General features: G+C 48.7%; 1 protein-coding gene across 2 annotated transcripts in view; it reads left to right on the plus strand.

The window, feature by feature from the left end:
* The first annotated feature begins 4,110 nt into the window (after window positions 1-4,110).
* LOC137434593 (gap junction delta-3 protein-like) overlaps window positions 4,111-20,907 on the plus strand; it is a 19,980-nt gene continuing 3,183 nt past the window's right edge. For both annotated transcript variants that reach the window (XM_068127782.2, XM_068127783.2), the window contains exons 1-2: window positions 4,111-4,186; window positions 20,754-20,907. The exon at window positions 20,754-20,907 is cut by the window's right edge. The gene's annotated coding sequence lies outside the window, so the exon portion shown is untranslated. The remainder of the gene's footprint in view (window positions 4,187-20,753) is intronic.

Here is a 20,907-nt window from a genome sequence, read left to right on the forward strand (position 1 = left end):
TGCTCGCACGCTTTTATAGCGCCTCAGGCGATCAAGCCACTGGCCTTTTGGACACACCGCTCGGTGAGCTCGCTTCGGCCCTGATTGGTGGGCACAGGCCCTCTGACTCCACCCTTGATGACGATGGGCAGGCACGCCCTTCTTCCCCGAGCTGAGCACATGCTTAATAGCGGCTATTGTAGTTGGCAATATAAGCTTTGGGAGTGGGAATGGGGCATGAAAGGGAATCTATCTTATTTCACTTGGTGCAATGGAGTGTCATCTTAATGGAAGACAAGGCCTTACCCTAATACACATAATAAGGAAATAAACTACTGAACAGGGGTATTATGGTGTCCTTCATGTATGCTTTATGGAACTAACTACGGGAACGCCCTTTGACCTTTATACAACACTGGAGTAAGGAGGGCGATATTCTAACAACAATTTACACAATAACAACAAAACAAAAAAAACCATTCTCATATCCACAACAATATGTTTTGGGATCTTGTGGGTGGGGAAGGTGTGTGTGCCCACAGGTACAGATCAAGCTCTGAGGAGCGATGCCTGCGGCCTCCCCTCTGTGGCAATTACCCCTGGCAGCCGGTGGTATCTGGAAATTGTAGCTCGTCGGTGGAGGGTCTTTTTGGGCGCCGTGGGGTAAAGGAGACTCCCGGCGACCCATGGAGCTGCGCGGAAGCAGGAGGCGATGGAGCCTGGTGTGTGCAGACCCTCACCGGCGGGGTAACGGTGGAAAGGGCTGTTGGGCTGTCACAGGGCCAGGAGGTAAAGGGAGGGGGGGGGGCAATGAACTTGTAAGTCGGTTGACTTGCGTTTGGGACTGCGGGCACCACAGCCTGAAGCACCAACACCATCTTACTTGTGCGGTACCTCCCCGCTGCCTTGTTGAGAAATGCACACATGTATACGACACCAATGCCATCGTCCTGCAAGGGGGTGAAGTATGTGCTTGGTAATGATTTAATGTGTTGTGATGACTTATGGAATGTGTATGAATGGTTCAGGGTTTGTGTTGCCTGAATGTGGGCGAAATCCACCGAGCCATGTCACTCACCTGTAACACCTCGACAGGGCCTGCAGAAATTTAGTGGTGCATTGGGATGGCCCCACAGGTAAGGTTGCGTCTTGTGGCATCCACCGGGGGATGCGGTCTGTAGACTGGGGTTGTACAAATGTTTATTGGAATTCCCGATTTTTTCTAAGTTTGGTTAAGTTTTGTGGTTAAGGTACATTTTGTGTGTTGTTTGTTTCCTCCCACCACAGGAGCGACGAATGGAAATGATTGTACATATTTGCATGACTGTTTAGGGGATTAGCTTGTTAAGGAGGATAGGTAAGTAGCTCCGGCTCACTTCCCACAGCCCTCCTGATGTATTTGTAGGTTAATTAAGTGTGAGACAGTAAGTGTTAAGACTGGAATGGTAGCGCCTGCAGTGATCCTAGCAGGAGCTATGGTTCCAGGGGGGAAGGGGAGCTGTGTTATGTCGGGGGGTAAAGGAATATCTAGAGCCAGGTAGATCTGTATCGGTAACATGCCTCGACTGTCGCGATAGGGAATCTACCCTGTAATAAGTTCTGTGTTTTAGGCGGTTTGTCGGGATAAGAGTATACCTGTGAACATACAAGGATGTTCGGGTGTTAAATAGTGTCGGGACTAAGATAAACCCCTGTCTGTCAGACCTTGAAATCATTCCTTTGTCCCTTATAGCCATGCACACATATAAACACTTAGATAGGCCCTTTAGTGCACACATCAATTAAATTCCCTTCCCTTACAAAGACTGTGGAAAACAGGCAGAAAGCCAGGACGGGGCGCCGCTGATGGGGCCGCAGCCAGCCACACCACCAGCTGGCCTAGCAACCAGCCTCGTGGCAAGGCTGGGATCACGCCCCGGAGGACTGTTGATTGGGCAGGGGGAGGGGCGAGCAATACCACAGTGTGGGAGGCACTCGGCCAACGAGAGGGCGCCAGCGAAAGAGAACATTTGAGGAGAGTGGACGGAGGTTATAAAAGAACGCGCTGCATGACATTCTCTCTCTCTCTTTGGCCCTCTCTCCCTCTTGCTCTTGGCTTCTTCGCTGGTCTCGTGGCGCTGCACGACATATTTTGCTCTCTGCGCTTCTCTTCTTCGTGCTGACGGTTCACTCTTGGTGTGGAGTGGTGCTTGGAGCGGTTCTTCTCTGTGCTTCCAGAGCTTGGAGCGGTGCTCGGCCCTTCGTGGTGCTGTTGGTGCAGGGAGCGAGTGTTGGTGCTAAGCGGGCGGGACCTCGTGGTGTGCAGAGGAGCGAGTCGCATCGGGGCCTGGCAAAGCGTGCGAGCGGACGAAGGGTTTCCTCGCACCAGAGCTTGGAGCCGCGTGTGAACGGTGGATAAGCCGACAAACAAATAAGGACGCACCACATTTCCCCGAACATAACGAACGTTTTCTTTTCCTTAATTAATTTTCCCTTGTCTGTGTCCGAAATCTGTGTGTGGTGACGTCCCGATTTGGCCATCTATTTACCGGCGCGTGATTTTCCTGTCCCGCTATTCATTGTAAAATAAACCCTTGTATTATTTTTCTGTTTATATCTGAACGCAGTTTTCCGTGTGGTTTATTTAATTTGCAGCGGCATTGGAGATGCCCCGGGAACAGGTAAGACTGCAGATCTCGCGCCGCCCCTCCACCCCGCGCAATTTTGTATTCTTTGTCTTTGAACTCTGTCTTTGAGTTTGTTTGTTTTTTTTGTTTTGTTTTTCTCTGTCTTTGAGTCCGCCATTGAGTTTTCGCCTCGAGAGCTAAGGCCTTTGCAATCGGCTTCCGTGACCGTCTGATTTTCATCAAAGGCGGCCACACGACAATATACACACTTATTATATTGATACATACACACTTGCTATATTGATATACACACTTGTTATATTGATATACACACTTATTATATTGATATACACACTTAATATATTGATACATACACACTTGCTATATTGATATACACACTTATTATATTGATATACACACTTATTATATTGATATACACACTTAATATATTGATACATACACACTTGCTATATTGATATACACACTTCTTATATTGATATACACACTTCTTATATTGATATACACACTTATTATATTGATTTCCACACTTATTATATTGATATACACACTTATTATATTGATATACACACTTATTATATTGATATACACACTTATTATATTGATATACACACTTATTATATTGATACATACACACTTGCTATATTGATATACACACTTATTATATTCATACTTACACACTTATTATATATTGATATATTGATATACACAGTTGCTATATTGATATACACACTTATTATATTGATACATACACACTTACTATATTGATACATACACACTTGCTATATTGATATACACACTTATTATATTGATATACACACTTATTATATTGATATACACACTTGCTATATTGATATACACACTTGCTATATTGATATACACACTTATTATATATTGATATGTTTATATACACACTTGTTATATTGATATACACACTTATTGCATTGATACATAGACGTTTTTGGCCCCAAAAATGTATTGCAACTTATTTGTAGTGTGTGTGTGTGTGTGTGTGTGTGTGTGTGTGTGTGTGTGTGTGTGTGTGTGTGTGTGTGTGTGTGTGTGTGTGTGTGTGTGTGTGTGTGTGTGTGTCTGTCAGGTAAATATCCTGATTTGGATGAATTCATCCTTACTCTCACTCGCTCCTCCCCTCTTCCCCATGACCCTGCCTGGCCTCTTCATTTGCCAGTTTACTGTGTTTCCTCCTCCTTTTCCTTATCTTTCTCTCCTTTCTACCTGTTTATTCATTCCCTCGGTTATTTTGTCCAACTGTTCAACAACAAGTGCCACACGCATTAAGATATCCATCCAAACACGAGTGGTATCCACCTATATCCACCTTTTGTCAGCAGTCGCTTCCATCTAAAGTTGAGCCTTTTGTGCTGAGAGCACAGGTCGGACTGTTTTATTTTCCCCACAAAGTTTTAAAAGTTTGTGGGATAAGGGGTGGAGGGTTTGCCAATGGCACCCATCAGGGCGTGCCAACCTCGTATAAGCTCGGCGTCAAGTCGAGCCATTCTCAGCATCGTCAAGTCGAGCCAAGACTGTACAGGCTATAAAGGACACCTGGTGAAGCGCACACGGTAGGTTCATGCAGGTATCATGTATTCTCATCACATGTGCAGCTACGTTTTGAATGGCTTGCTCCAAATGTGATTTATGTGTCCCTTTATTCAAAAGTGCTGATTATTGCTTTAAGGTTTTTAAAAGTTCTGGAAGTTCGATTCAGGTAGAGTACGTTTTACAACTTTTGAATCGAGTTGGCCAGGTATCTGAAACATTAACAAGGACAAACGGTGTTCGTGTTTGTCTGACGTACTTGGACAGTGGCATTCGAGAATGTGACTTCCAAATAAAGCCTGTCATTCACCTCTCCACGACTCCAAGAGAAATGTCTTTGGATAAGGTAGCTTGATTTGTTCACTCTTCATTGCCAAGCACCAGGTGGGTGGGAGGGGGGTACAAACCTCCGTTCACGGGAAGACGCCATATGGGGTACAAATTGTCTTCTATACAACTCAAATACCCTATATGGCATTCATACATGAAAGGGAGACGTGAATTTCGGATTGGCTTCCAAAAAGTTGGTAAACATAAAAAATGTAGGAGAAGTACAGCGCTGTATTGGACAAATCGAGATTCATCAACTTTATAAAATGCAACTCGAACAACTTCATCATGTTGCAACTTCGTCATGTTGCAACTTCATCATGTTGCAACTTCATCATGTTGCAACTTCGTCATGTTGCAACTTCATCATGTTGCAACTTCATCATGTTGCAACTTCGTCATGTTGCAACTTCATCATGTTGCAACTTCATCATGTTGCAACTTCGTCATGTTGCAACTTCATCATGTTGCAACTTCATCATGTTGCAACTTCGTCATAATCATAGTGCAATCATGATATATGGAATAAAAATACATTTAAGATCAATGGGTTCACAGGAAAGATTGCAAGTACAATCCAATGTACAGTAGTGAGCCTTGTTTACATTCTATCTCACTATCTGTCCCTGGAAGGAACGTCAGGTAAGCCCCACTTCCCACCTCTCCCCCACCATATCTACTTTCTTGAAAATCCTCTCGAGCAAGTTCAGTCATTCCAACTCCTGGGTCTCACTATCAGCCATGATCTTTCTTGGGCAAACACATTTCAAAGTTGGCCTCCAAAGACCTTCTCGCTCTTCCACGAGCCTCGACTATGTATACAAAAAGGTTGCAGTCTATCATTGCTGGAGCCTGGAGGCCCCGACATTATCTCGACAACTCTTCAATCACTGATATGTCAGTTCCGTTTCCACCCTGGCTATTCCACCACAGCCATGTTTCTTTGAGTCCATATTTTGTACATTGTGGGACTCTGGCTGGCAAGATGGCCTAGATGTACGCACACTCGCCTTTAAGCCGTCTAACCTGGGTCTGAATGCCGATCCAGCAGTCATCCCGGGGTTAGAGTAATTCATCAGTGTGTGTGCCGTTCCTCCGATGGTGTTAAAGGGGAGTTAGTGCTGCCATTAGTTGGTGGTCAATAAAGAGCCCATGGTATTCTTTGCGAGCCTAGTATACACGGTGTACCGAGTATACACGGTGTACCTAGTATACACGGTGTACCTAGTATACACGGTGTACCTAGTATACACGGTGTACCTAGTATACACGGTGTACCTCGTATACACGGTGTACCTAGTATACACGGTGTACCTCGTATACACGGTGTACCTCGTATACACGGTGTACCTAGTATACATGGTGTACCTAGTATACATGGTGTACCCAGTATACATGGTGTACCCAGTATAACTCATGCTCAGGAAGCTGTTCTTGGCAGCAAATGCACTCTGTGAAGAGTGTGCGATATCAGAGAGATTGTTGTTGAACTGTTTGTCAAATGAGACATCAGGGAGATTATATTAGGATATCTCTCAACCTTTTGATACTGTCTGCCACCCAGCCTTACTTTCCAAGATGTCTGCCAATATCCTAACCATCACACACCTTCGCATACCTGGTTAACCTCCCAGTTCTAAACTAAGCTCTCATCTGCATTCCATCCCTCCATTCTCTCATCTGCAGAACTGTGTCCGTGTGTCTCGCGAATGCTTCTCCGTCCAGTCTCCCATTGGCACCTCATCCTTTCTGCCACAGCGACTACTGCTCTCTTCCACCCTCAGTCACTGACCCCTACACCCTCACCCCCCTTAATTGTCCCCCGTCGCACAGTGGAGCGAAAGGGGGACTATGGCTTTCCCCTCCGTCCGTGTGTCCGTCCGTCCGTGCGTGCAGGCGTGCGTGTGTGCGTGCGGGCGTGCGTGCGAAAGTGATGGACCGCATTCGAATTTGGTGTGTGGGTGCAACCCACGTCAAAATCCAAGATGACCGCCGCCATGTATGTCTGATGCCATGTATGTCTGAACGTTGTAACCTGCATATCTTGAAAAATAAGCGAAGTACCAACTTCTAATCTGGTGTGTGGGTGTATCTAGGCATAAGGATGAACGCTATTGAAAATTGTGTCGCCACGTCAAAATCCAAGATGGCCACCACCATATATATGTCTGAAACTTGTGAGCGAAATATCTCGAAAAATAAGCGGAGTACCAACTTCTAATTTGGTGTGTGGGTGTATCTCAGCATAAGGATGAAGGCTATTGAAAATTGTCGCCACGTCAAAATCCAAGATGGCCACCACTATATATATGTCTGAAACTTGTGAGCGAAATATCTCAACATTAAGCGAAGTACTGTGGTGCTGTGCATACACGACTCGATTGCCAGAAAGGTAGGCCACAACGCGTGGATACAAACGAAAGCACTTTATTACAAGCTCGCACATCAGCACTGGGCGGGCTCGACCTTAGAGCCCGCATATATGTCCCGAGGCCACGCCTTGCCCCCGGGCGTAGCCGATCGGCCGAAAGGCGGGGCATGTATCTCAGTTCCACGCCCGGACGCTCGCGCCACCCACTGGTGCGCAGAATTATTGCCCATTGTGCCCGCCACACGCGCCCCCCCAGAATTCCCGCGCAGCTGAAGGGTGAGCTTGCGGGGAAGCCGGATGACCCGGCCGAAACTCCCCCTGGCGATGCGTGCAGGGCTGGGGGGTAGTGGGGCTAGGGGGTGCCGGGGGCCTGACCGCCGGGGGGGCAGCCTCGACGCGGAGGCAGAGCTGCTTGCGGGGGTGGTCCAGATCGAGTTGGGCCGGCTTGAGGTGGTCCACGGAGATACGATCCAGGGCACCGCCGATGTCCACGGTGAAATGTTTGTCCCCGGTCTCCAGCACGCGGATGGGCCTGTCGTATGGGCGCCGCAGCGGTGCCCGTTGGGCGTCGTGCCGGACGAAAACGTACTCCGCCGTGCGAAGCTCCGGGGCGACGTGGGAGGATGGGCAACAGTGGTGTGCCGTCGGCACCGGGGCGAACCTCCTGGCGGTCTCCTGCAGGGTGGAGCGTTGTTGCGCCGCGGACCAAGGAGCCGTGGATAAATTCGCCCGGCACCCGCAGCGGTTGTCCGAAGACCAGCTCCACCACGGACGCGCGCAGGTCGTCCTTGGATGCCGTGCTGAGGCCCAGCAGGACCCAGGGGAGCCTGTCGGCCCAGCTGCCGTCGCGGAGGCTGGCCCGGAGCGCGGCCTTCATCGAGCGATTAAAGCGCTCGCACAGGCCGTTGGCCTGGGGGCGGTAGGCCGTGGTGCGGTGCAGTTTGACGCCGAGCCCTTGCACCAACGCTCCCCAGACGTCCGAGGTGAACTGGGGGCCACGGTCGGACGAGATGTCCGAGGGGGCACCGAACCAGGCAACCCACGTGGCGATGAAGGCTTGCGTGACGTCAGCGCAGTCGTCGCCGCCAATGGCACGGCCTCCGGCCACCGGGTGGTGCGGTCCACCATGGTGAGGAGGTGGGTGAACCCCCGCGATGGGGGCAGAGGTCCCACCAACTCGACGTGGACGTCGTCGAACCGACGCTCGGGCACCGTAAATGGTGCCAACGGGGCCTGGGTGTGGCGGTGGACCTTTGCGCGCTGGCATGCGAGGCACGTCCTGGCCCAGTCGCGAACGTTCTTCCTGAGGCCATGCCAGACGAACTTCACCACAACAAGCTTCTGGGAGGCCTTCGTGCCCGGGTGGGACAGGCCGTGGATGGCGTCGAAAACCGGGCGCTGCCAGCCAACGGGCACGATGGGGCGAGGCCGGCCGAGGGAGACGTCGCACAAGAGGGCCGTGCCCGCGACGTCGAACGGCACCTCGGTGATGCGGACGCCCGTGACGGCAGTCCGCAAGGCCTGGACATCGGGGTCGGCGGTCTGGTCCTCCGCCATCCGGGCATAGTCGATCCCGAGGTGGACCGCGTGTGCGACGGACCGGGAAAGGCAATCCGCCACCAGGTTGTCTTTACCCGCGATGTGACGGATGTCCGTCGTGTACTCGGACACTGCAGAGAGGTGACGTTGCTGCCGGGCCGACCATCGCTCGGCGACCTTGGCCATCGCGAACACAAGGGGCTTGTGATCGACGAAAGCCATGAACGGGCGGCCCTCGAGCAGATGGCGGAAGTGTCGGACCGCCAGGTGGAGCCCGAGCAGCTCGCGGTCGAAGGTGCTGTAGCGGCGTTCGTGCGGGCGAAGCTGCCGGCTAAAAAACGCCAGCGACTGCCAAGCACCACGCACCCATTGCTCGTGCACCGCACCCACCGCGTAGTCTGACGCGTCGGTGGTGACGGCGATTGGTGCATCGGGCGCCGGGTGCGCCAGCATGGTGGCGTTGGCCAAGGCCAGCTTTGCGCCTGCAAACGCCACGGCCATCGGGTCCGACCAGGCGATGTCACCTTTGCCCGGCTTCCCCCGGAGGGCCTCGTGCAGGGGGCGCAGGAGCTGGGCGACGCGGGCACGAAGCGGTGCTAAAAATTGACCATGCCCAGGAATTCCTGGAGCCCCTTGATCGTGTGGGGGCGCGGGAAACTCCTGACGGCCTCCACCTTGGCCCGGAAAAGGGATGGCCCCGTGCCTGGTGATGCGGTGCCCCAAGAAGTCGATGGCGGTGACGCCGAAACGGCACTTCACAGGGTTGATGATCAGGCCATGCTGGCCCAAGCGTTCGAAAAGCATGCGGAGGTGGAGCAGGTGCTCCTCCCGGGACGCGCTCGCGACTAGGATGTTGTCCAGGTAGATGTAGATGAAAGGTAAGTCACGCAAGATGCTGTCCATGAGCCGCTGGAACGCCTGGGCCACATTCTTCAACCCAAAAGGCATCCGCAGGAACTCAAAGTGGCCGAAAGGGGTGATGACGGCCGTCTTTGGTACATCGTCCGGTTGGACGGGGACCTGGTGGTAGCCCCAGATGAGGTCCACTTTGGAGAAAACGGTCGTGTTTGCCAACCCGGAGGAAAAGTCTTGAATATGCGGGACCGGGTAGCGGTCGGGGGTGGTGGCATCGTTGAGCCAGCGGTAGTCACCGCACGGCCGCCATCCGCCGCCGGGCTTTGGCACAATGTGCAGTGGAGAGGCCCATGCGCTGTTGGAGCGTCGTACGATGCCCAGCCGCTCCAGCGTGGTGAACTCCGCTTTCGCCACAGCGAGCTTCATGGGGTCGAGGCGGCGCTCCCGGGCGTAGACCGGTGGGCCGATGGTGGGGATATGGTGCTCCACCCCGTGTTTGACGGCCACCGCTGAAAAGGTGGGCCGCGTGAGTGCCGGGAAACTGGCGAGGAGGCGGGTAAACTCGTCCGCTGCCGGAAGCGTACAAACTAATCTCGCCGGGACGGAACCACTCAGCAAGCCGCTTGGCAAGCCGCTCGGTGAGCCGCTCATCGAGCCGCTCAGCAAACAAGCGAGCGAGCTGAAGGTTTCGGCCTGGACGAGACGTCGACGCTTAACGTCCACCAACAGCCCATGCGCTCAAAGGAAGTCCGCACCGAGCAGGGCCATTGGCACGCTGGCGGTGACGAACGACCATTGGAAATGCTGCCCTCCGAACCGCAGTGAGAGGCAACGCTTCCCGAATGTGCGGATGGGTGTTCCGTTGGCGGCAAGCAAAGCGGGGCCCCGGCCCGCGGCTTGCTTGTCGGACGCGGAGACAGGGAGGACGCTTACCTGCGCTCCCGTCGCACAGAAAACGACGACCAGACGAGGTGTCCGTGATGAACAGGAGGCTGCCCGAATGGCCGACACTCATGGCCGCAAGTAAGCGCCGGCCCGGTCATTTCCCGACCCATCAAAAGAACACGGCGGGCGGCACGTTCTAGCCTTGCGGCCGAACCTGGCATGGTAGTAGCACCAGGTTTGCGGCAGCAGTGGCCGCGTCGGCCGTGCCATCGGCGGTGGTGGTGGCGGCGGCGGTAGTGGGCGGGGCGTAGCAGCGGCCACGAGGGAAGCTGGGGGCACTGGAACCTCCGCACCCGGATCCACTACGGCAGCACCGTCCACCGACCGCGTGTCGCAGGCCGCGAAAAATTTGTCGGCCTCTCCGGCCAGGGCGCGGGGTTCCGTTATTTTGGAACCGGCCAGCGCGAGGCGCACCTGTACAGGTAGCTGGCGGAGGAAAAGTGCTTGGAACAAGAAATCCGGGCGCTGGTCGCCAAGCAGGGACAGCATAAAATCCATCCGAACGGATGGTCGTGTGTCGCCGAGGGCGGGAAGGTCCAGGAGGCGGTCGGCGCGTTCGACCTCCGTGAGCCCGAACGTGGCGAGGAGGAGACGTTTGAGCGCCTTGTACTTGTGGTCGCCCGGCGGGCGCCGAAGGATGGACAGGACGCGGGCGGCAGTGCCGGGCCCGAGGGCGGCTACCACGTGGTAGTACCTGGTCTCGTCCGCCGTGATGCCCCGGAGTTGGAATTGAGCTTCGGCCTGCACAAACCAAACGTCGGCTTGCGCTTCCCAGAACTCCGGGAGTTTGATGGCGACGGCGTTGGTAGCCATGGCGCGTTCGGGGGTCAGCGACGGCTGAACCAGTCGGGGTCACCAGTGTGGTGCTGTGCACACACGACTCGATTGCCAGAAAGGTAGGCCACAACGCGTGCATACAAACGAAAGCACTTTATTACAAGCTCGCACATCAGCACTGGGCGGGCTCGACCTTAGAGCCTGCATATATGTCCCGAGGCCACGCCTTGCCCCCGGGCGTGGCCGATCGGCCGAAAGGCGGGGCATGTATCTCAGTTCCACGCCCGGACGCTCGCGCCACCCACTGGTGCACGTAATTATTGACCATTGTGCCCGCCACAGTACCAACGTCTAATCTGGTGTGTGGGTGTATCTATTGGGTCGCCAAGTCAAAATCCAAGATGGCCGCCGCCATGTATGTCCGAACCTTGTGAGATGAATATCTTGAAAAATAAGCGAAGTACCAACTTCTAATTTGGTGTGTGGGTGTATCTCGCCATAAGGAAGAACGCTGTTGAAAATGTGGTCGCCACGTCAAAATCCAAGATGGCCACCACCATATATATGTCTCACCTTGTGAGCGAAATATCTTGAAAAATAAGCGAAGTACCAACTTCTAATCTGGTGTGTGGGTGTATCTCGGCATAAGGAAGAACGCTATTGAAAATTGGGTCGCCATGTCAAATCCAAGATGGCCGCCGCCATGTATGTCCAAACCTTGTGAGATGAATATCTTGAAAAATAAGTGAAGTACCAACTTCTAATTTGGTGTGTGGGTGTATCTCGGCATAAGGAAGACCGCTGTTGTAAATTGGGTCACCACGTCAAAATCCAAGATGGCCGCCACCATATATATGTCTGAACCTTGTGAGCGAAATATCTTGAAAAATAAGCGAAGTACCTTCTGGTGTGTGGGTGTATCTAGGCATAAGGAAGAATGCTATTGAAAATTGGGTCGCCGTGTCAAAATCCAAGATGGCTGCCTCCATGTATGTCTGAACCTTGTGAGCGAAATATCATATCATAGCATGTTTTCTGCATGTTCCACTTTGTCAACTCACATCACTTCCGCGACAGGGGACCTAGGCGTAACGCTTGTTTCCAATGTATTGGTCTTCCTCTTCTCCTTTGATCCTATATTAGTCTGTGAACCTGCTGCTCCCTGTAATTTAGCTCATTCATGATATTAAATTTTCATGATACAAAAAGTCTCAAAATTCCAAAGAATATGTTTCGTATGTTATGAAGTCAAAGTACCAATGCTCGAGAATAGGCAGAGATACTAGTGATAGAATCACAAGTGAGACTGAATGGCCCAACTGCTAATTGCACGACTAAGTTCTTAGAACACGATCACACGGATTGACACAATCTGTCAATTTCCCGACCCGGATCTCAGCCAATGGAGTATCTTCTCTTCTAGACTTGGTTATGACAAACTTCCCTGCTAATGTCTGCTGCTCTTCTTCTGCTCCAATCGGTTCTTCTGATCATGTGCTTGTCAAAGTGGACATCTCTCTGGCCATTCTCAGAGAGCCTCCTCAGCGTCGACGAGTCTGGCATTTCACTCAGGCCGACTGGGACGGTCTTCAAGCAGCCATCAATCGTCTGGATTGGTCTCCCATCTCCACTGCCTCTGACATCAATTCTTCCTGGGAATTCTTCCAAAGCAAACTGATCTCTCTCATGCACAGATTTATCCCATCTCGCCTTCAATTGTCTTACCCTTCCTCCCGTCCATGGTACACTGAATCTTGTGGTGAGGCAGTTGCCCTGAAACAACTTGCCTTTGCCTCTTGGAAGGCTAATCCAACTGAAGGAAATCTCAGTTCCTTCCACCAAGCTCGGAACAAGTGTGTGTCTACCCTCAGGAGTGCCAGGAAGCACTATCTCTCCTCACTCAAGAATGAACTCTCAAACCTGTCTCCTTCCTCCAAATCCTGGTGGCGTCTGGTCAAATCCGTTTCTGGTGTTTGTTCCCCCTCCATCCCCTCCCTTACCTCAAATGGCCACACAGTTGACATCGCACGTGACAAAGCCGAATGCCTCAACTCTGTGTTCGCCTCGAAATCCTTAGTCCCAAACCCATCTCTCTCTGTTCCCACCTTTCCCAGTCGAACCCAACTGCTCCTGGACTCTGTGTCCTTCTCTCCTGACAAGGTGGAGGAGTTTTTGTCAAACCTCGACTCTGATTCTGCAACTGGACCAGACGGCATCAGCCCACGGGTCCTAAAATCCTGCTCTGCCGCTCTATCTCACCCTCTCTCTGTTCTTTTCACCCTATCTTTTGCTCAAGGTCATCTGCCAGCATCCTGGAAATCAGCTAACATTACCGCTTTACACAAAAAGGTGCAAAAACAGATCCTTGCAACTACAGACCAATCAGCCTGCTCCCAATTATCAGCAAAGTCATGGAATCCATCATTGCTTCGGATATGAAATCTTTCCTCTTCTCCAATGGCTTGATCTCTGATCATCAATTTGGTTTCAGACCAGGTCACTCTACTCTGGACATGCTGCTTCTGCTGTCTCAACAATGGATGGAGGTCCTCAATGCCAAACAGGAAATCAGAGCTGTCTCCCTTGACATATCAAGGGCCTTTGATACGGTCTGGCACCCAGCTCTGCTCACCAAACTCTCCTCCTATGGTATCCATGGAAATCTCCATGCATGGCTTGCGGACTTCCTCTCTGGTCGTAGTCAACGTGTGGCCCTGAATGGATTTCTCTCATCTCCCCTTCCTGTTCAGGCTGGAGTTCCCCAAGGAAGTGTGCTGGGCCCTGTGCTTTTTCTGGTCTTTATCAATGATCTCTCTGACTCTCTGGAAAATCCTCTCTATCTCTTTGCTGATGACTCCACTCTCTGCCGCTCCATTCCTCTTCCCTCAGATCGGCAGTCTGCAGCCTCCTCACTCTCTGAAGACCTGGACAAAATCACAGACTGGTCAAACAAGTGGAACATGTCTTTCAATCCTGCCAAATCTCACTCTCTTACTATGTCTCTCCGAAAAGATCGACTGGACAACCCTCCCATCTACTTTCTCAACAATCCTCTCCAAGAAGTTCTGTCACTCAAGCTTTTGGGTCTCACTATCTGCCATGATCTTTCTTGGGAAAACCACATTTCCAAGCTGGCCTCCAAAGCCAGTCGCCGACTGGGCATCCTCCGTCGTGCGAAGTCCTTCCTCGGCACACCTGAGCTCCTCACCACATACAAGGCTTTCATCCGCAGCTCAATGGAATACTGTTCTCCCCTATGGGCTGGTGCTCCTGCCTCACACCTGGCTCGGCTTCACGCTGTTGAATCCAAAGCTTTCAAAATCATTGGAATCTCCCGCGATGAAGCTATCTCTGAGGGCCTTTCACTCACTCACCGCAGGCAGGTAGGTGGTCTTTCTGTCTTCTACCGACTCCTCTCCGGCCTTGCTCCCCCAGCTCTCTCTGTGCTCTGTCCCCCAAATATTCCTACAGGTCGCACAAGATCTGCCAGCAACCCTCTGATGGTTAAACTGCCGAAATCTCGGCTCTCTGCTCACCTTCACTCTTTCATTCCTCTTTTCTCCCGCCTGTGGAACAAACTCCCACACTCCCTTCAATCCCTCTCCTCCCTCCAGGTCTTTAAAACAGCTGTTCACCACCATCTCTTATCTTCCCCCATCCATAACCTTGATCTTTTCTACCCCCACTAATTCACCCCAGATCCACCTTGTTTGAAATTCCAACTTATTTCCTGGAAATCCTGGCAGTGTCCATATGTTTATACCTCTCCCACCCCCCCCCCCCCCTTCACATGCCTCCCCCCCCTTCACATGCCTCCCCACCTTCACATGCCTCCCCCCCAAAGCCCTCTCCCTCCCACAGATCTCTCGATGTCTCCATGTCTCTCGGTCCCTGCTCTCAAATGTTGTGTTTGTGTCCTTCCCCCTCTCTCCCCATCTTGTCTACCGCTCCCGATGTTATTTGTTTTATGTGTCTGTTTGTCTTTCTGTGTGATTAATGTTCGCTCTTTCACGAGCCTCGATCTTGTATACAAAAAAAAAAAAAAAAAAAAAAAAAAAAAAACACACATTAGAACACGACACCCCACGAAGTATTACATCAATGCTACGTCAAAGCAGATCGTTCAAACCCATCCGACAATTTGGTGTTATTGAAGTAGGCCCGAACATCACCCTTATACACAACCCCATTGAACGTTCATTTAAATTGAAGTACACTTCTGCAGAACGGGAGCTTCTTCGACGTATTATGAAAGCGATTTGTGTTCTACAGCCTCTAAGTATATTGTTGCAGTTTTTAGAACCTTCACATGAAATTTAGTATTAAATTCCCTTATAAATAACCCCTGTGTACATTTCCCCTTAATTGGCTGTTAAATGAAATAATCGCACCTTAGTCCATCGCACCACGTAGCGAACCATAGGATTTCTCCATAATTATATCCTTATTATGTGTGTCAGGTAAGGCTATGTTTCCACTAGTTGACCTTACGTTGCACCAATCAAATAAGAGTAGGCCCATGTTCTTTCCAAAAAGGGTGCGAGTGGTTTTCCCATTCCTGCAAGTCGCCATTGCCATGTGCTCATCTTGGAGAAGAAGGGGGGCGTGGCACCTCATCGTCATCAGAGGTGGAGTCAGCCAGCCCTTACGACCAACCAGGAATCAGTGGGGTTGGCTTGAGAGGATGTGGAGCGAAACATCGAGCAGGTTCACGAGGGTTCCAAGGGCGGGGTTATAAAACCCGTTGCAAAAAGCCCCCACCGCAGATGAGTGAGGGAGCACGAATTGAGAGTTCTGTGGAGGGAGGTGCTTGACCGAGTTGAGTTCTGGGGAGGAAGGCGCTTGAGAGAGAGGTATGAGAGAGAGGAGAGACGCTGCTTCAAACAGCCCCAGCCGCGTGCAGCCCTGACGTGCTGCTTCGAGCAACCTTGCCGTGTGGACCCGAGCGTGGAGAGTCGGCGGCCGCTCGCCTCCAGCTCTGCCGTCCTGTACGGCATTGAACCTCGTCCCTCCAGCCCTGTGGTCCCACCTTCTCATCCCTCCATTCATTTCTGCCTGCAATTCCCTGTTCATGTGAGTCTGTTTGTGTTGTCCTGTGGGGTATAAGTTAAGCCTGTATAAGCTAAGAATTGCACTGTGTCTTCTGTTCTTTTTCTGTAAATAACTTCGTTCTTCTTCTTTGGGTTTTGTGTAAATAATAATAAATACCTGTTCTCCCTTTACTTGGTTTCCTTTCTCGTCTGATCGCTTTAGTGATTTCCCCCATTGAATTCCTGTGGCGCGATTTTGGCCGAACCGCTTACAATCGGGTTAGTCTTTGCTAACGGCTCGGATTCCGGACTGCTAAACCGCTCGGCAAAATACCATCTTGTCCGGGATTCGAGCGGGGCCACCCACCTGCTTTGTGGAGGGATTGGCGGAGGTGTCCGGGAATCCTTTGACCAATCACCTTGGCCAATCCTATCCCACAAAGGAGCGGGGTGGGTCCAGGAATGGAGACGGCCAGTATAACGACGAGGGGATTAAACCCCCCCTCGGTAAGGGGAGTGCCCTTGTCCGATTCCGTAACAATATAATTAAATTGAAATAAATGTTTAAAGAGCTTTAAAGGCATAAAAATGATAATGATGAAAGGGGAGCAAATGATGATGAAAGGCGAATAAATGATGATGATTAAAAGCGAATAAATGATGATGATGATAGGTGAATAAATGATGATGATGATGATAGGCGAATAAATGATGATGATGATAGGCGAATAAATGATGATGATGAAAGGTGTATAAATGATGATGAAAGGCGAATACATGATTATGATGAAAGGCGAATAAATGATGATGTTGAAAGGCGAATAAATGATGATGATGAAAGGCAAATAAATGATGACGATGAAAGGCGTATAAATGATGATGATGAAAGGCAAATACATGATGATGATGAAAGGCGAATAAATGATGATGAAAGGCGAATAAATGATGATGATAGGTGAATAAATGATGATGATAGGCGAATGAATGATGATGATGAAGGCGAATAAATGATAACAATGAAAGGCGTATAAATGATGATGATGAAAGGGAAATAAATGATGATGATGAAAAGCGAATAAATGATGATGATGAAAGGCGTATAAATGATGATGATGAAAGGCGAATAAATGATGATGATGAAAGGCAAATAAATGATGATGATGAAAGGCATATAAATGATGATGATGATGATGAAAGGTGAATAAATGATGATGATGAAAGGCATATAAATGATGATGATGATAATGAAAGGCGTATAAATGATGATGAAAGGCGAATAAATTATGATGATTAAAGGCGTATAAATGATTATGATGAAAGGCGAATAAATGATGATGATGAAAGGCGAATAAATGATGATGATCAAAGGCGCATGAATGATGATGATGATGAAAGGCATATAAATGATTATGATGAAAGGCGAATAAATGATGATGATGAAAGGCGTATAAATGATGATAATGAACGGCGTATAAATGATGATAAGCGAATAAATAATGATGATAGACATATAAATGATGATAACAGGTGAATAAATGATGATGATGAAAGGTGTATAAATGATGATGATGAAAGGCGTATAAATGATGATGAAAGGCATATAAATGATGATGAAAGGTGAATAAATGATGATGATGAAAGGCATATAAATGAAGATGATGAAAGGCAAATAAATGATGATGAAAGGCGTTCAATGATGATGATGGTGAAAGGCAAATAAATGAGGATGATGAAAGGCGAATAAATGATGATGATGAAAGGCGTTCAATGATGATGATGAAAGGTGAATAAATGAGGATGATGAAAGGCGAATAAATGATGATGATGAAAGGCATATAAATGATGATGATGAAAGGCAAATAAATGATGATGATGAAAGGCGTATAAGTGATAATGAAAGGCGAATAAATGATGATGAAAGGCGTTCAATGATGATGATGAAAGGTGTATAAATGATGATGATGAAAGGCGAATAAATGATGATGAAAGGCGTATAAATGATGATGAAAGGCAAATAAATGAGGATGATGAAAGGCGAATAAATGATGATGATGAAAGGCGAATAAATGATGATGATGAAAGGCGAATAAATGATGATGATGAAAGGTATAAATGATGATGATGAAAGGCGAATAAATGATGATGATGAAAGGCGAATAAATGATGATGATGAAAGGCGAATAAATGATGATGATGAAAGGCGAATAAATGAGGATGATGAAAGGCGAATAAATGATGATGATGAAAGGCGAATAAATGATGATGATGAAAGGCGAATAAATGATGATGATGAAAGGCGAATAAATGATGATTATGAAAGGCGAATAAATGATGATGAAAGGTGTTCAATGATGATGATGAAAGGTGAATAAATGATGACGATGAAAGGCGAATAAATGATGATGGTGAAAGATGAATAAATGATGACGATGAAAGGTGTATAAATGATGATGGTGAAAGGTGAATAAATGAGGATGATGAAAGGCGAATAAATGATGATGATGAAAGGCGAATAAATGATGATGAAAGGTGTTCAATGATGATGATGAAAGGTGAATAAATGATGACGATGAAAGGCGAATAAATGATGATGGTGAAAGATGAATAAATGATGACGATGAAAGGCGAATAAATGATGATGATGAAAGGTGAATAAATGAGGATGATGAAAGGCGAATAAATGATGATGATGAAAGGCGAATAAATGATGATGAAAGGTGTTCAATGATGATGATGAAAGGTGAATAAATGATGACGATGAAAGGCGAATAAATGATGATGGTGAAAGATGAATAAATGATGATGATGAAAGGTGTATAAATGATGATGGTGAAAGGCAAATAAATGAGGATGATGAAAAGGATGATGAAAGGAATAAATTGGTTTGAAGTTATCTAGCCTTGGTTTGAAGTTGTCTAGCTTTGGTTTGAAGTTGTCTAGCCTTGGTTTGAAGTTGTCTAGCCTTGGTTTGAAGTTATCTAGCCTTGGTTTTAAGTTATCTAGCCTTGGTTTGAAGTTGTCTAGCCTTGGTTTGAAGTTGTCTAGCCTTGGTTTGAAGTTGTCTAGCCTTGGTTTGATGTTGTCTAGCCTTGGTTTGAAGTTGTCGAGCCTTGGTTTGAAGTTGTCTAGCCTGGGTTTGAAGTTGTCTAGCCTTGGTTTGAAGTTGTCTAGCCTGGGTTTGAAGTTGTCTAGCCTTGGTTTGAAGTTGTCTAGCCTTGGTTTGAAGTTTTCTAGCCTTGGTTTGAAGTTGTCTAGCCTTGGTTTGAAGTTGTCTGGCCTTGAGTTGAAGTTGTCTAGCCTTGGTTACAAGTTGTCTAGCCTTGGTTTTGAAGGTATCTCGCCTTGGTTTGAAGTTGTCTAGCCTTGGTTTGAAGTTGTCTGGCCTTGGTTTGAAGTTGTCTAGCCTTGGTTTGAAGTTGTCTAGCCTTGGTTTGAAGTTGGCTAGCCTTGGTTTGAAGTTGTCTAGCCTTGGTTTGAAGTTGTCTAGCCTTGGTTTGAAGTTGTCTAGCCTTGGTTTGAAGTTGTCTAGCCTTGGTTTGAAGTTGTCTAGCCTTTGTTTGAAGTTGTCTAGCCTTGGTTCGAAGCTGTCTAGCCTTTGTTGGAAGTTGTCTAGCCTTGGTTTGAAGTTGTCTAGCCTTGGTTCGAAGTTCTCCAGGTTGGTTTGAAGTTGTCTAGCCTTGGTTTGTAGTTGTCTAGCCTTGGTTTGAAGTTGTCTAGCCTTGGTTGGAAGTTGTCTAGCCTTGGTTTGAAGTTGTCTAGCCTTGGTTTGAAGTTGTCTAGCCTTGGTTTAAAGTTGTCTAGCCTTGGTTTGAAGTTATCTAGCCTTGGTTTGAAGTTGTCTAGCCTTGGTTTGAAGTTGTCTGGCCTTGGTTTGAAGTTATCTAGCCTTGGTTTGAAGTTATCTAGCCTTGGTTTAAAGTTGTCTAGCCTTGGTTTGAAATTGTCTAGCCTTGGTTTGTAGCTGTCTAGCCTTGGTTTGAAGTTGTCTAGCCTTGGTTTGAAGTTGTCTAGCCTTGGTTTGACGCTGTCTAGCCTTGGTTTGACGTTGTCTCGCCTTGGTTTGAAGTTGTCTAGCCTTGGTTTGAAGTTGTCTAGCCTTGGTTTGAAGTTGTCGAGCCTTGGTTTGAAGTTGTCTAGCCTTGGTTTGAAGCTGTCGAGCCTTGGTTTAAAGTTGTCTAGCCTTGGTTTGAAGTTGTCTAGCCTTGGTTTAAAGTTGTCTAGCCTTGGTTTAAAGTTGTCTAGCCTTGGTTTGAAGTTGCCTAGCCTTGGTTTGAAGTTGTCTAGCCTTGGTTTGAAGTTGTCTAGCCTTGGTTTGACGTTGTCTCGCCTTGGTTTGAAGTTGTCTAGCCTTGGTTTGAAGTTGTCTAGCCTTGGTTTGACGCTGTCTAGCCTTGGTTTCCTGGTAGATTTCCTTGGTTTCCTCTTTGCAAAGAGTCTGCGAGCTGTCTCTGGTACCCTGGATTAATTCCAGATTCCTGCCCTAACCTACTTAGTCGAACGTCGAGCCGAATCCTCCGGTGTGTTCGGCTTCCCCTCCGGCTGAACAACAAAAAGGGTGGGTTATTACCGGTACCTTGGCGTAACTAATGTCCTGACCTACTGGTGGGGGTGGGGGTAATGCAATGGCAGCACAGGTGCTCTCGGCAATGAAGTTAACCAGCAGCCACGTGTTGCATGCGTATTAAATGATTAATATTGTTAAAATGTACCAATAATAACTATTGTTTACTTGTATTATGTCAGAGTGAGCAGACATTCAAGGACATGAAGAGAAGTTTCTGAACAGAAACAATTTGAAAAAGATTGAAGAATACAAAACAAAAGAGGCGTCAAAGAAGAGATAGTTGAGCACGAGGGTTCGGGAGAAGAAGAGGTGAAAGAAGAGATAGTTGAGCAC

The sequence above is a fragment of the Myxine glutinosa genome, chromosome 10 (assembly GCF_964187855.1).
Source record: "Myxine glutinosa chromosome 10, kmMyxGlut1.1, whole genome shotgun sequence".
NCBI lineage: Eukaryota > Metazoa > Chordata > Myxini > Myxiniformes > Myxinidae > Myxine > Myxine glutinosa.